Raw genomic sequence first — 11,659 nt, forward strand, 5'->3', positions numbered from 1 at the left:
GCCTGCACCTCTCTCTCTCTGCCTGCCTGCGCCTCTCTCTGCCTGCCTGTGCACCCCCTCTCTCTGCCCGTCTATGCCCCCCCTGCCTGCGCTCCTCTCTCTCTCTCTCTGCCTGCCTGCGCCCCTCTCTCTCTCTGCCTGCCTGCGCCACTCCCCCTCTTTCTGCCTTCCTGCGTCCCTCTCTCTCTGCCTGTTTATGCCCCCCTCTGCCTGCGCGCCTCTCTCTCTCTCTCTCTCTGCCTGCCTGCGCGCCTTTCTCTCTGTAACACTCTTCAACTTTCTACATGTCTCAGTTCATAGTTGCCCAATGTGTCCTGTATGCCAAATTCATTCAAGTCTGGACGTCCTGAAGCGAGCAATTATACTTCAGATTTCTACTCACCAATTAAAACTAATGTTGTGCACTCAAACAGGTCGGGGGCATCTTGAAGCATGTCACGGACCTCAGTGTGGGTCCAGGGCTTATCAAATAAGGTTTCACCTCTCAAAACCCTGGGGCAAGCAAATTCATTATTACTAACTTTGTAAAGCACAAGTGCTCTCTGTCTCTCTCTCTCTCTGCCTGCGCCCCTATATCTCTCTGCCTGCCTGTGCCCCTCTCTTTCTCTCTCTCTCTCTGCCTGCCTGTGCCCCTATCTCTCTCTGCCTGCCTGCGCAACTCTCTCTGCCTGACTGCGCCCTCTCTCTTTCTCTCTCTCTCCCTGCCTGCCTGCGCCCCTCTCTCTCTCTCTCTCTCTCTCTCTCTGCTTGCATCTCTCTCTCTCTCTCTCTTTCTCTCTCTGCCTGCCTGCACCCCTCTCTCTCTGCCTGCCTGCGCCTCCAGACGCTAGGACCCTGTTGAGTTCTCTCACTAGTATCTTATGGCTGAGTAGGGAGAATTGTATCAACATTTCTAACAGCATTTTTGTCCCTGGCCAGCTTTCCTCTTTATTTTGGACACTCATCTCTCAAAGGATATCGACCGGTGACCTGAGAGGACCAGTGTATCTCCTGCCTGACTCGCCAACTGTGGGGGATGGAAATAAAGCCCCATGTCAGGAAAGAATTTGTTTATCAGGAAGCAGTACAGCTGCAAGGCCAACCGTCTCCGCTGAGCCTGGGAAACACAAGCTTTAGCAAGCAGGCACTAAGCTGAGATTCAAAATGGTTTCCAGGCTCTAATATGTGACAAAATGGCTGACCCAAATCTAACAATTCTCCCACATCATCGCAGGGAATAAAACAAGAAAAATGAAACCAAATGAGAAATAAATAGGGGATCGTGCTTAATGTTTGTTCATTACGAAGTAAACAAGAAATAGGGGTCTCCCAGGATTCTTATGGTGCCCTACTTGAGGAATTCTGTCCAACAAGTTTAAGTGGAAGCACTAGCTTTCCGAGTGCAGCTCCTTCATCAGTGGATTGTGGAATATAAAATTGTAAGACACAGAATTTATAGCAACAGTTTATAGTGTGATGTAACTAAAATTATATACTGAAGAAGACCTGGATTGTTTGTTAAGTCTCTCATCTGTTCGAATGACCATGATAGTTTCAGTTCTTTCAAATGTAAATCACAAAACCTTTTAAAATAGTTAAATCCTCAAGTGAACTTTACCAATTACTGTCGCGTCAGCCCAGATAATGTATTGAAAGTGTGAGCTCCCCTGTGTGAGACTGTCTGTGCCACAATGGTTAAACTGATTTACAGAATCTTGCATGGATTCATGCAGTTTTTGAGCAAAGACATAATTCTGCAAGTACGAATTCACCCAACTGGTGCGTGTGTGTGTGCATGTGTGTGTGTGTGTGTGGTGGGGGTGGGATGTATATTTGCAAATACATTCTATGTGCATTTTTTAAAGCAAAAATCTGCAGGCAGTCAATACATGTAATAGTTTGTAAATTTGACTTTGGAAATAGAACCAGTCTGACTCAAATTGGGATACAGGCAGACTCTGACCTCACGCCTTTAATGCATTGTCTGGGTTGAGATGTGAGCTTTTGCTATAAAACCTTGTTATCTTGAGAAGGTGACAACAAGAAATTCTGGGATTTACATTGTAATGAGACCTGCAACCTATTTGAAAAGGTGGAAGACTTAACAATCCAGGTTTGTTCAATATACCAGTTCAGTGGCAGGACGCTGGAATGTTTTGCTCTAAATTGTGTCTTAGGATCTTATCCTCCACAACCACCCGATGAAAAGGTAGCACTCCAAAAGTTACTGTTTCCAAAGAAGTCTGTTGGACTACAGCCTGGAGTTGTGGGATTCTAGAATCTGGTTTCCATCATCTGCAGTCCTTGTTTTTACCTCATTGATTTTAACCCTACTATGAATCCTCTTGCAAGGATACCTGCCTTGAAGAAGTTTTCCTCCTCTCTCTATAAGAATCTCAGGCAGTCCCTCTCCCACTGCAACTCCCAGGTCATTTCCTCTGCCCTGAAGCTCTTCAACCATGTCCTGAAACAGACTCGCTACCACAGCCACATTTGCTTCGTCAGTGCCTGCCTCCGTAACCAACTCATCCCACACGGACTCCGGACCACCTTTAAACCAGCAGAGTTCGGATCCGAACAGGCCATTCCACCCTCCTGTCTGACCTATCACCTTCATTCCCACCTCCATACTCTTTGCTACCTTCCCTCACACTCCTCCCTGACCTATCCCCTCCATCCCCACCCCCATTCACCTATTGTACTCTATGCTACTTTCTCCCCACCCCCACCCTCCTCTCATTTATCTCTCCACCCTGCAGGCTCTATTTCTCATGAAGGGCTTTTGCCCGAAACGTCGATTTTCCTGCTTCTCGGATGCTGCCTGAACTGCATGCTTTTCCAGCATCACTCTAATCAAAAGTGGATTGGCCATGTTGAATTACCCATAGTGCCCAGGGATGTGAATGTTAGGGTGGATTGGCCATGCTAAATTACCCATAGTGCTGTGAGAAACGAACCCCACTTAATCAATAATTTTCAGTCTGAGTCAAAGAGTTCTGAAGCAGCACATTTATTCCAACATGTTGCAAGATGGGTGTCTGTATGAAGAGAGACATATCCGACAGTAAAATACAGAGCTTTTTATACTTTTCTGAGGGCTCTCTCGACACCCCTACACTGACCAATAAACCTATTATAAGTGTCTATTTCATTCTATCCCTTTATTTGGTTATTATTTGCGCCCGTTATTCCTTCATTTTGTAATTCCCTGCACCCAAGCCTTTCATACTTATTAATTACTTCACTTGTTTTTCTTTAAATCTGCCTTATTTGGCTGTCCTTGTTCAGTACAACCTTCCTGTTATTTTGTCCAGTTCCTCTTATCTTATCTAACCGTCTGACTTCTGAGATCATCCTTTACTATCTTGATAGTCCAAAAAGCGGACCTACAAACTATGAGCTTATTTAGAGTGCCCCGCTGCCCTTTTTTTGTGGTCAGCTACAAATAATTTCTTAGCTTAAAACTATTTCTTAAAAGACCCTTAATATTCTTTAAAATCAACATACACCTGACAACCTGAAATTTATCTCTCTCAATCCCCACCCCCACCCTGCAGGCACTCTGCCTCTATTCCTGATGAAGGGCTTTTGTGCGAAACGTCGATTTTCCTGCTCCTCGGATGCTGCCTGACCTGCTGTGCTTTTCCAGTACCACTCTAATCTAAAGTGGATTGGCCATGCTGAATTACCCATCGTGCCCAGGAAAGTGCAGGTTAGGGTGGATTGGCTATGCTATATTAGGCATAATGTGCAGGTTAGGTGCATTACTCAGGGTTAAGTGTAGAGCAATGGGTGTGGGTAGGTAACCCTTGGGAGGTTCGGTGAGGCCGAGTGGCCTGCTTCCACACTGTGGGGATTCTCTGAAGGGAGGGGTGTTTTTGAAAAGTGTGTTCTCGTCCTCGTCTGCTGCAGGCGCAGCGCATGCGCAGTGCGGTTTCCCTTTGTCGGTCATGCCCCATCCCCCCAACCGTCACTTTTCCTCGCCCCGCCCCTAGTTCCTTTGTCACGTCACAACGCGGAAGTGGCCCTGTCAGTTTCAAAGTGAATCTCTCGCCCTATAGACGACTCTTCATCCTGGGAGGGAGACAGAGCTGGGAGGAGGGGAAATTGGTCACTTGTAGCAACTGGAGCGAATGTAGGGAGGGAACAGACTCGGCAAACTCCGGTATGTGTCTTAATTATCCGGGTGAGGAGGGACTGAAGAATAGAGATTGGGAACGGGGAAGGCTGGATATCTTTTCTGTTTTAATGTTTAAAATGCATCCGATTCCCACAAGTAAATGCAACAGGTACAAATACAGCACATGCAATGTTCCTCATTGCAGCTTCAAGCCGGTTTTGCATCCTCTGTTCTTCCTGCACCTTGCTCCAGCACATTCAGCTTCTTTCCCTCATTCACATTCTCCCCTTCCCCTCCCCCCGCCCTGATGTTCCAAGCTGACCCTCAAAAGATCGGTTTGTCCCTCCATTCTTTCCTGGTGGCGCCCATTACTCTTGTTTATTTCTTGCCTTACCCGGCCTTGTGCGTGAACAAAGTGTTAGCGTCTATCCTCTTTCACTGCCAGCTGCTTCCTTGCTTGCGAAAGCAACATTTCCTCCCATTTTTCGCCGACGCTGAGCCTTCTGACCTCTTTGATTTTTTTTGTTTTGCAGAAGCAGGAAACAGATGCTTATAACTGTTTGTACGAGCATTATCTAGCTTAACCTACACCCCCTCCCCTCACAGCACCTTATCTGTTTGTCTGTAACATCTACCATTGTTTGCAGGCACATTTCATTCTTGTATGCACATTTTAGCTAATACAAAAGCAATTATATATTTCCTTCACATAGCTTTCATTCTTGTTAACTCCACTCTTGGCTGAAACAATTATACACTGGCGTTAGTTCATTGACCTTGCAGAAGCAATTATGGTTGCAGAAGTAACACTGCTTTACCTATATCCTACAGGGGTGACCCTACAACCTTGCATAAAATAATGTGGGGCATGGCGAGGGTAAATAGACAAGATCTTTGATCTGGGATTGCTCATAGGTTTATGGTGAGGGTGAGATTTAAAAGAAACCTAAGGGGCAACTCCTATATACAGAGGGTGGTGTGTGTAAAGAATGAGCTGCCAGAGGAAGTGGTGACTGCTGGTACAATTACAACCTTTAAAAGGTATCTGGATTGGTATATGTTGGGAAGCATTTAGAGGGACGTGGGCCAAGTGCTGGCAAATGGGACTAGATTGATTTAGGATATCTGGTCAGCATGGATGAATTGGACTGAAGGGACTGTTTCTGTGCTGTACATCTGTGATTCTGGCTTGCACTTAATGTTTGTCACATCTGTATGTTCAGGTTCTCCCTAGTGTTGGTGTTAATGCCTTGATGTCTTATTTTGCTCCCCACATTCTGGGGACATTAACCATTTCCTATCTGGTTGTTCTTATCTGGACTGCTATCCGGATCTTCGGATTTCTGGGATTGGTCAATAAACACACCTGGAAGTGACTCTTTTGTCAATCACACAAGCAATAGTTTATTCTTTGATACGGCCGGGTCAGTAGACTGTGATCAGCCCAGAAGGATTAGATTAGACTAGATTCCCAATAGTGTGGAAACAGGCCCTTCAGCCCAACCTGTCCACACTGACACTCCAAAGAGTAACCCACCCAGAACCATTTTCCCTCTGACTAATGCACCTAACACTATGGGCAATTTAGCACAGCCAATTCACCTAACATGCACATCTTTGGACTGTGGGAGGAAACCCACGTAGACACGTGGAGAATGTGCAAACTCCACACAGACGGTCACCCAAGGCTGGAATCGAACCTGGGACCCGGGTGCTGTGAGGCAGAAGTACTAACCACTGAGCCACTGTGCCACCCTAGGCTAAGTCAAAAATGCACAAGGACCTTGCGGGATCTGATTGGTTGTTACTATGTGATCATGCTCAATGTCTGACTCTAAACAATGTATATAAGTTCTATCCAAACTCTGTAAAAGTCGGCAGATTCTTCTGGCACTCTAGGTGTACTCATCAGTGGCCCAGTGGTTAGCACTGCTGCCTCACAGCCCCAGGTTCGATTCCAGCCTTGGGTGGCTGTCTGTATGGAGTTTGCACATTCTCCCTGTGTCTGTGTGGGTTTCCTCCCACAATCCAAAGATGTACAGGTTTGGTGAATTGGCCATGCTAAACTGCCCATAATGTTAGGTGCATTAGTTAGAGGGAGATGGGTCTGGGTGGACTACTCTTCAGCGGGTCATTGTGGACTGGTTGGGCTGAAGGGCCCGTTTCCACACTGTTTTTTTCACCAGATTTACATCAGTCTGTGGTTTCTTGTTTGTTCTGAGTCATGAGTATATGCCTGACTGAGTTCTGACTGAGTTAACCAAGCAGAAGCCATTTTGTCCTACCTCCCATGTTAAATTGGAGATTTGAGGTGGCCCAGGGAATCCTTTGAGAACTCAGACCTGTAAAGCCTCTCTCTTGGTTTGTCCTGGAGATCATACTCTTTTAGAAGCCTGGAATAAAAATCTCTCATCATAAAGTCCCAAAATGCAATTCAATTCAATCCATAGCAGAGAAGCACCAAGAGTTAATTTTCTACGGGATCCAACAGCCTCAGCACTAAAATAGTCTCACAAGGGAATGGCTGTGAATGTTATCACTTGGTGTCCTGTTCACACGGATTCACCGATGCTGAGGCAAACGTTCGTAATTGCCTCACAGCATCCTGTTATCACTTGGTGAGCCCAGGTGTCCCTAACTTTAAGTTCTCTCCTCTTTCTGAGCCTTCCTGTCTGTTTATTTTCTAGTGCAGTAAATGTATTCAATAATTCAGCATTACATTTTAGTCTGAATGTTTAAAGAGAAGTTTTAAGGCTCTAGACTTTATCACCCAGATGCCCACACCCTCATTCCTCCCTTTGATTACACCGCGATCACTGAAAGAGAAGGCTAGTCCAAACGAATCCCTTCAAGGTGGTCCAGCCATCAACATCCTGCAGAGCGGTACCACCATCTTCGCAGCTCATCTGGTCATATTTATCATCGCCATTGACCCGTGTGGGTGAGCCATCAGATCGCAAAAGCAGCATCTTCTGGGGCAAAGCTATATCACTAAGGGACCTCATAAGCCTAGCAATTAAATACCTAAGAATACCAATACCGACAAACAGACATAGCTGAATTGATAAGCCAATTGTACCATTAGCCCGATCTGCAGTTTGTCCAACTGGTCCCTTCAGTCATTCTGTCAAGGAATACCTGGATCTCTTCTTGTATCTCAGTAATATTGCCAGTGAGATCGGGAATGCCCATAGTGCATTTATCTTGGACAATCGTGCAGACCTCACCCTCCTGGGCAAGTATATAATCTAAGGCATACCAATTCTGATCCTTCCAACCTCAGGGTACTCTGGATTCCCCAGCCTATCGGGTGTCCTGTATTGTCACCCAGTCCCTTGGGATCCTTCCAGTTGGAGCAAGGTTGGCTGAGACCGATCGATGCATCCTCCTCTGATGGAGGTTCCATCGACTTGTCCACTGCCCAGGACATGGTACTGTTGTGGGAACAAGGGCTCCAATAGTGACCTTATAAGGGACATCTTTGCCATCAAGGAAAAGGAAATTGGTAGCTTTACCTTAGCTGAAGAAATAATAGTCTGGTTTGGTGTATATTAGGGAGAGTTTGTCAAAATAGGTTACTGAAATGTTACAGCAGGGGGTCTAGTCAGGTCTACAAGAGTAAAGGGTCGACGTTTTGCAAGAGGAGTTGCTTGAGCGCTGTAAAAAATGGGCCAAGTGACTCGAGCACTCGCACTGTATGGGAGACAATGGTCCTCAGAATGCTGTTCCCATTGGGATCTCCCTTAGCTTGATTGTACATGGTCTTGGTGACAGTATCAGATTCTGAAAAGAGAAAAGGCCTATAAATGCGCAAGGGAAGGGTTCCATTCCAGGTCCATGTGCCGCATAAGGCCTGCTGTACCCCAGCCAGTGTTACACCAGCTGTTTGTATACACAGACCGGAGGTATTGGAAAGTGATATTTCTCTTCGCAGGGTCGGCAGTAGGAATTCTGATGAAAAGATTGGAATCGGGACTGGGGACGGGGCAAGTAAGTCATCTCCCGATAGAGAGAAGTAACATACTACTGCCTCTGGGGTGAAGAGCATTCTGTGGGCCTGTATAAATAAGTTGTTTGTGGATTGAGGAGTTTCCCCTATCAGGCTTCCCTTTTCTTCAGTCGGCCCGTCCTGCAAAAAGGAATGGAGTTCCTGGCCGCCCTTAAAATATTTACCATACTAACAGGGTTGATCATTTTTATCCTCACCAGGCTTGCGTCTGCAGGTAAAATCAAAAAGACATGTTCGGTAACGACATGGTAACTCCCACTGATTTCTACTGTCCAGATGGACCATCTGGTCTTTCTGATGTAAGAGTCCATTGCAATAATCAATCTTAGGCAGGGAGGAAAGGGTCGTGTGAGGGAGCCGTGGTTTAATAAGGAGTTGGAATCCCTTGTTAAATGGAAGAGGGCGGCCTTTGTAAAGATGAGGCGTGAAGGTTCAATAGGGGCAATTGAGAGTTATAAGGTAGCCCGGAAGGACCTGAAGAGAGAGCTAAGAGCAGCAAGGAGGGGACATGAAAGGTCCTTAGTTGGTAGGATTAGGGAAAACCCTAAGGCTTTCTATAGGTATGTTAGGAATAAAAGAATGACTAGGGAAGGAATAGGTCCAATCAAGGATAGTAATGGGAAGTTGCGTGTGGAGGCTGAAGAGATTGGGGAGGCGCTGAATGAATACTTTTCGTCAGTGTTCACTCAGGAACAGGACATTGTTGTCGATATGAATACTGAGGCACGAATAAGTAGAATGGATGGCTTTGACATATGTAGAGAAGAGGTGTTGGAAATTCTGGCAAGGGTGAAAATAGATAAGTCCCCTGGGCCTGATGGCATTTATCCTAGGATTCTCTGGGAAGCAAGGGAGGAGATTGCAGAGCCATTGGCCTTGATTTTTGTGTCCTCTTTGTCGACAGGAGTAGTGCCAGAGGACTGGAGGCTAGCAAACGTGGTTCCCTTGTTCAAGAAGGGGAGTAGGGATAATCCTAGTAACTATAGGCCAGTGAGTCTCACTTCTGTTGTGGGCAAAGTCTTAGAGAGAATTGTAAGGGATAGGATTTATGCACATCTGGATAAGAATGATGTGATCAAGGATAGTCAGCATGGTTTTGTGAAGGGCAGGTCGTGCCTCACAAACCTTATTGAATTCTTTGAGAAGGTGACTAAGGAGGTAGATGAGGGGAAAGCGGTAGATGTGGTATATATGGATTTTAGTAAGGCGTTTGATAAGGTCCCCCATGGTAGGCTACTGCAGAAAATACAGAGATATGGCATTGAGGGTGAGTTGGAGGTTTGGATTAGGAATTGGCTCTCTGGAAGAAGACAGCGGGTAGTAGTTGATGGCAAAGGTTCATCTTGGAGTGCCGTCACTAGCGGTGTTCCGCAAGGATCTGTTTTGGGACCATTGCTGTTTGTCATTTTTATAAATGACCTGGAGGAAGGGTTAGAAGGTTGGGTGAGCAAGTTTGCGGATGATACGAAAGTCGGAGGAGTTGTAGACAGTGAGGAAGGATATGGCAGGTTACAGCAGGATATAGAGAAGCTGCAGAGCTCGGCAGAAAGGTGGCAAATGGAGTTCAATGTAGCTAAGTGTGAAGTGATTCACTTTGGTAAGAGTAATAAAAAGATGGATTACTGGGCTAATGGTAGACTACTTGGTAGTGTGGAAGAGCAGAGGGATCTTGGTGTCCATGTACACAGATCTCTGAAAGTTGCCACCCAGGTAAATAGTGCAGTGAAGAAGGCATATGGCGTACTGGCTTTTATTGGTAGAGGAATTGAGTTCCAGAGTCCTGAGGTCATGCTGCAGTTGTATAAGACTCTGGTGCGGCCGCATCTGGAATATTGTGTGCAGTTTTGGTCGCCATACTATAGGAAGGATGTGGAGGCACTGGAACGGGTGCAGAGGAAGTTTACCAGGATGTTGCCTGGTATGGTAGGAAAATCCTATGAGGAAAGGCTGAGGCACTTGGGGTTGTTTTCATTGGAGAAAAGAAGGTTTAGGGGTGATTTGATAGAGGTGTACAAGATGATTAGGGGGTTAGATAGGGTTGACAGTGAGAACCTTTTTCCACATATGGAGTCAGCTATTACAAGGGGGCATAGCTTTAAATAAAGGGGGGTAGATATAGGACTGATGTTAGGGGTAGGTTCTTCACTCAGCGAGTCGTAAGTTCATGGAATGCCCTGCCAGTAGCAGTAGTGGACTCTCCCTCTTTATGGGTATTTAAGCGGGCATTGGATAGGTATATGGAGGATAGTGGGTTAGTGTAGGTTAGGTGGGCTTTGATCGGCGCAACATCGAGGGCTGAAGGGCCTGTACTGCGCTGTATTCTTCTATGTTCTATGTTCTATGTTCATCATGTTCCATACATCAAAGGTGTCTGGTCCGGTGCACTGGACGACATCTCCTCAGCATGGGTGGTGGATAATCTGATTATTCCTGGTCGCATGAATACTTAGTGGCTTTCCCCATCAGGATGTTGTACGTGATCAGAAAGGTGAGGAGATAAGCGATCCCCCACATGTCCCTCCTCTTACTTCAAGTATCTGTAATAAGATTAACATTAGAACAACAGCAAAATTCAAAAACCAAACTGGACAGGTTCCACTCCTTTTGTTGGGATTCCAGTATTCTCTCCTCCTCTTCCCCTCTTTTGATTGGTGTGGTCAATCAATTTACAATGGTGCAGTTGGACCCAAGCTGAGCGCCCAGCGACTTTGACCGCTGTAGGGGTGGGAAGTAAAATCTAGAAGGGGCCATCCCAACGAGGTTGGAGACCTTTGCGAGTCCAGTTCGTGAGAAGCACCAACGAACCAGGCTCTACCTGTGATGAGGCTGAAAGGGAGGGAACATCGCTGTAGGCCGCACGCTCCTGGGAGTAAAAGGCACGCATAACACTAGTTAGAGCAAGAACATAACCAATGATTGCTTTGGTCACGTGGTGGAAGTGGACTGAGAAGGGAGCCGAATCGTTCCAAGGGGTACGGAGAGGGTGACCAGAGAGACTCTCAGCTGGAGACAGTCGTGTCTTGCCCGCAGACACGGATTGCATCTGGAATAAAGCCACAGGGATTAGCATAACCAGGACAGGCCAGACTTCACCATTAATTTGACAAGTTTAGTCTTGAGTCTGGTTAAAACATTGAACAAGGCCGGCCGCCTGAGGATGATAAGCACCATGCAGTTGCCGACAAATACAAAGCTGGCAGAGTTCTCCGTTAATATTACCTACAAAGTGTGGTCCATTGTCCGAGCTAATGCACGCAGGTATACTGAAGCGGGGAATTATTTCCTTAAACAAAATCTTCACCACAGTCTCAGCAGTAGCGTTAGGAGGAGGGTAGGCTTCAATCCACTTAGAAAAGACATCAACAATAAGCAAAACATATTTATAGCACTGACATTTCTACAACTCAATGAAGTCCAGTTGAAGTGTCTCCAAGGGACCCTCCAGCAAGGGAATTCTCATAGAGATACTTGAACTAAGAGGTTGGGGATTGCCTACCCACTGACCTTCTTGATCACATACAACATCCTGATCAGGAAAGCCACTGACTGAG

The 11,659-nt window shown here is 46.2% G+C and overlaps 1 protein-coding gene across 1 annotated transcript in view; it reads right to left on the minus strand.

The window, feature by feature from the left end:
- Nucleotides 1-11,659, minus strand: part of LOC140460553 (uncharacterized) — a 67,316-nt gene that overhangs the window by 24,180 nt on the left and 31,477 nt on the right. The gene's annotated exons all lie outside the window — the stretch shown is intronic.

Source organism: Chiloscyllium punctatum, chromosome 36 (assembly GCF_047496795.1).
Source record: "Chiloscyllium punctatum isolate Juve2018m chromosome 36, sChiPun1.3, whole genome shotgun sequence".
In the NCBI taxonomy this organism is placed as follows: Eukaryota; Metazoa; Chordata; class Chondrichthyes; order Orectolobiformes; family Hemiscylliidae; genus Chiloscyllium; species Chiloscyllium punctatum.